The sequence below is a fragment of the Montipora capricornis genome, chromosome 9, assembly GCF_036669925.1.
Source record: "Montipora capricornis isolate CH-2021 chromosome 9, ASM3666992v2, whole genome shotgun sequence".
Classification (NCBI taxonomy): Eukaryota; Metazoa; Cnidaria; class Anthozoa; order Scleractinia; family Acroporidae; genus Montipora; species Montipora capricornis.
The window spans coordinates 12,921,183-12,926,182 of record NC_090891.1 but is presented as its reverse complement, the minus strand read 5'-3'; the positions used below and the strand labels follow the sequence as shown (position 1 = coordinate 12,926,182).

The following is a 5,000-nucleotide window of genomic DNA, read 5'->3' as shown; positions in this document are numbered from 1 at the left end:
AGAACCTGAGAGCGAGGAAAGACTGCATGCAGACGTCTCACAAGACAGACTTCCGCTAGAACAAAGACTTCCGCTCGTCTAAAAATAACTTTCGTGGACATAACATATCCCGGCCAACGCCTTGAGCCTCCCTCTCTGTCCCCTCATTTTCTCTTGCTCTAAGGTAAAGCTGTATGAAGGCTGTAATACGATTGTACTAAAACTATAAATAATATCCGTATCTTGACCATCAACTAAAGTATCATTAATAAGGTCACAATGGATATTTAAAACGTCAGTATCTTGACTCACGTTTGGAACTCTACTACCAATATGTGTTGCGCTTGTCAATATTTTTTTGCTAAAACCTATGAGATCATCAAAATCCGATTTTGTTAAATCAAGTCTGACTTGCGCCTCCAATACAATTGTGACTCTAAATGTAGTTTGATGAGATTTCAATAATATACCATCTGTCTTATTATTTGTTTGAGACAGCTATCAAAATCATTATAATTTCATACACCAGCTGGAAAAGTGAGATCTTGAAAGTTAGATCCCATTATTGAAGCTATATGCTATTGTTTGATTGTTGTATGATGGATTGACATTAAACCAAGTAAAAGACATATTGATAATCCTATTCAAACCAAGTTGGTATTCAAAAGTGCTGCCCAAAGTGATTGGTTTAGTAAATTTTGTAACAAAATCTTCAGGTCGGTTATCAGGTATTGTTTATACCGTGTGTAGCTTGATAATACGATTTCTCTATCCATATATATACAATATTGTTACATTAAAATTGAAATACCTTTTGTAGAGTTTGTTATGTTGAGATCTTTTGATTGTTGACGTTTTTAGCAATGTATCTAATATAGCTACCCTCATGTTTCTCATAGCAATGCTTGTATTACCAGCCCGAGTTTCGCCAATAATTTATTCCAATTTTTTGAGAAGCTGTTTTACATTATTAAAAAACATAACATTTCCACCTCTTCGAATTCCAGAACCTTGTGTCGTTTTGATTTCATTCTCGAAATGTTTTATGTATGCATTCAATGTAGCTCTGGCATTGTTAAGTCTCCTATTCATAAGCTTCCGTTCAGCTTCCTTAATGTACCCAGATTTGAATTGTTTTGTGACGTGTGATTTATAACCCTTTAATTGATTTCTTTTCAATTTGGCATCATCGATAATCTCATTGATATATTTTGTTTTTTTGTTGTGTCATTTCTGGTTGATTTAATACCTTTTTAACAGAATCATAATTTTTGATACCAAGATCATTCAATATCTCATTATCCATGTCTTCATCATCTAATGCATAATTAGGTTTCTTATTATCATCATATTCTGGAGGCATCTCCTGTTGTTCTTGAGGAAAGTATGTAGGATCCACATAAATTTCTTTCTTACCTGCCAATATATCTTGCAATGATTCTTCATAAGTAGGCGGCTTTGTCGTCAGTTGTTTTGCTTCTTGTAGTAAAACAGTTTCATCAAATAAATCACCAAGATTCATGTCTGGAACCTCGTCCTCGATATCAATACCGTAATTTGGTACTTCTCCTTTTTTCAATGGTCGTCGGTTTGTTGAAGGCATTTTACTGGCATTAACATCATCCAGTTTAGTGGTTATAGGTTGAAACACCTTGGTACAGTGTTGATTTTATCTTCTAATTCAGATTTACTTTTTGCAAGTTCTTGCCATTTTAGTAAACTCATTTGTTATATTATTTGCTTACATAAAATGGTAAATTGTATATAAAAGATAGCATTTTGCAAGGTGTACGACACGGTGTTGAGCATCATGTTGTACATGGTGTTATGAAATAATATACACATATCATATAAATGATAATAGTAAATTACGATTCTACTAATGATAATGTTGGAAATTATAATCAGTTATATCCTTTTATGCCCGATCGATGCTTTTGATTGCTGATCTGTGGACCAAGTGGATCAGGCAAAAACAAGTACACGAATGCATATGATTTACAATTTGTTGTACTTTGGCAAAATATTTTGTATGTCAAAAACCTAGAGCAATCAAAGTATCAAAATCTGTTGAACATGTTTAAACCAATAAGTAAGGATGTCGGTTATCATATTATTGAAGCGAGTAACGACCAAATTAGACCAGTATCTGAATTAACAGATGATAACCAAAAGCTGGTGATATTCGATGAGATTCTTTGTGACAAAAACCAAATGCCATTGATTGATTATTTTATAAGGACATAAAAAGAGACAAAAGTTGCTGTGTGATTTATCTGTCACAAAGCTATTATAAGACCCCAATTTTTGTATCTGTGAGTTCCCAAGCAACAATGAAAAATCGCTGATTTGCCGAGAAAACGATACTTCCAAGAAGTCTATGAAAAAGAAATAACTGAATAGAGTGTAATGTGAAGTGCTCGATTTCTATTCCATATGAACCATGTGAGTGTTAGCCCTACTGATGGAAATGGGCCCACACAAGGACAGAGAAAAACTCTGATCAGGGTGGGAAACGAACCCACGACCTTCGGGTTAGATGTCCGGCTCTCTACCGACTGAGCGATGCTGTTAATCTCAATCAATTAAATGCAAGCCATATATCATCACATACAAATCGTTTGAATTTGTTTAAATATGTAGCTGACAATGCAGGCGAATAAACAACTGATTTTGGCTTTTCTAGTGCAAATTTAATCAATAATTTCGATCACATGCCACTTAACATTAGAAAAAAGCATTCGCTCTAAGTCTTAGTAAGTCATATCAAAAATCACATTACGATGGAAAATTCTATATAAAGCTATTTAAATTGATCAGAGACAATTTTTCAATTGACTACACTTTGGCTATTGAAATTTATTTTAAAAAATCAGGTTTTACTGTTTATTCAAATGAATTTTTATCAATGTCAATAACATATGAAGCTTTAAATATGATTTTAGCCCATCAATCAACAAAAAAAAAGAATCAAATGAATATCACTACAAAAGATCAATATTGGTTTTACATTCCGACGGTACTTCTAAAAAAATTCAAAGAAGGTTCTTTCATTTTAGCTACTTATTCGGAAAAAAAAAAATTACAAACGAAAAATTGAAATGACACGTTTCACATATACATCATACTTAAAAATTATAGTAGATTTACGAAATTACTTAAGGGCCCAAAGACGGATTTTTCGCGCATTGCTAAGGAAGCCAGTGAAATGTTACCTCTGGTGACTGACGTCATCATATCGTGAGTTGACCAGAAAACCCACTCACTAGCAAAAATCACCGCACAAACAGTTGTTGCATCGAAGGTTTTCCCTAGACCTTACTCGCGCTCGTTCTCAGATCAACTGCACATGCGTACACAAACGGACTTCCGGTTTGGAAAAACACTAAATTTCCGGCAGTCCTTAAGGACGGTGCCTACTATTGTTATTGTGCATACGTTCTGCGCATCTCCAGATACTCAGATTTCCTATCGCCGATGCTTACTAATACATGCATATTTTTGCGCGGTTTAAAACTATCCGGAGAAAGTATATTTTAGTAAGTACTCTTGGTATCCAAAAAGAAAACTGGGGGTAACTATGTATTTTTGAGAAATAATGAAGCTTCAATTTGAGAAAGAACGCCATACATTGCTTTGTATTTTAAAGCTCTTTACAAATATTATTCATGAATTATCTTTGAAAAATGCGTGGTTACCCTCAATTTTCTTTTTCGATTTCAATAACACTTGTTAAGAGCTATATTTCCTGCATAATCACACACAGGGGCAAAAATGTCTTTAATTAGTAGGCACCGTCCTTAAATTGAATTAATTTTTTTTCATGTGGCACGTTTCAACCCAAATACAAATATAGCTAACCATTGATTTTTTCAAATCATCTTTTTTGAAAATGTTATGGGTATTTCAGTATCGTTTATCTCTTTAAAAAGAACATTTTTCAAAATAAAAAGAAAACCATGCTTGGCTGGATGCAAAAACGAATACAAATTATCAAACCACTGATTAAATGCCCAAATTGCGTAACACGTAGACAAATTTAGAGTTTTCTTTATTGGTCACATGACCATGGGCGTGGCACGATGACGTCATATTTAGGGTCATTGGTTTGCAAAAGTTGGAAACTGACCAAAATAATGCCAAATTCTCTCAAATTACTTAACCGTTACATCCTTAGCAACGCTCCCTAAAAAATACGTCAGTGGGCCCTTAAGAGGCGTAACATTTAATGAAAGAGAATTATTGAATCAAATTAACATTATTGATGGAATAATCATTGACTTATGTCCTGCTATATCAGATAAACTAAAACAAAAATATGATATAAAATGTGGTCAAGCTTTGTAATTTATTTAATCACCGAGCAGCGGTTTTATTTTGTTCCAATATTGATCATAAAAGCAAAGCGACTTGTTTGATTTAGTGACTTTAATTTCGAAATCAATCCCCCATTCAATAAACAAGCGATGAATAGTATATTTAACAGAAATAATTCGTTTACGTTGTTCATTAATCTGTGGCAATATTTTGTTTATCTTATCAAATATTTTCAAAACATTATTAAAAACAAATGTTGGAATGGGGTTTTTTATTATAAAGGCTGAATTCATCAAGAACATTAATAATATGATATTTTCTGACATAAACTGATTTTTTCCTTATCTTATACATATTTTCATAAACATCAATGTAATTATCTTTAAACAGCTCATTACCAATTTGACCACATTTAATGCATTGTAAACGGTTATCATCTTCGGTTATATCAGGTTGTTCACAACAATTACTTTGTTTGTCTGTATAATAATCAGATATTTGATGTTTGCAAAATTGACAATTTGTATAAGTTGTTTGACTTAATTCATCATGTAGTTCAATTGCGCAATTCATGATATAATATGATATAATATTTTAAACACACTTTATGCATCACCTCTACACAAAATTCAAAAGTTCAGTTCGCTGATGTCCTTACTAAACTTATGATTCTTTCCTGTTCCATTTGATTATGACAATGTTTA

The 5,000-nt window shown here is 32.7% G+C and overlaps 1 protein-coding gene across 2 annotated transcripts in view; it reads left to right on the top strand.

Moving 5' to 3' along the window:
- LOC138016223 (endothelin-converting enzyme 2-like) overlaps positions 1–5,000 on the top strand; it is an 89,357-nt gene that overhangs the window by 45,794 nt on the left and 38,563 nt on the right. The gene's annotated exons all lie outside the window — the stretch shown is intronic.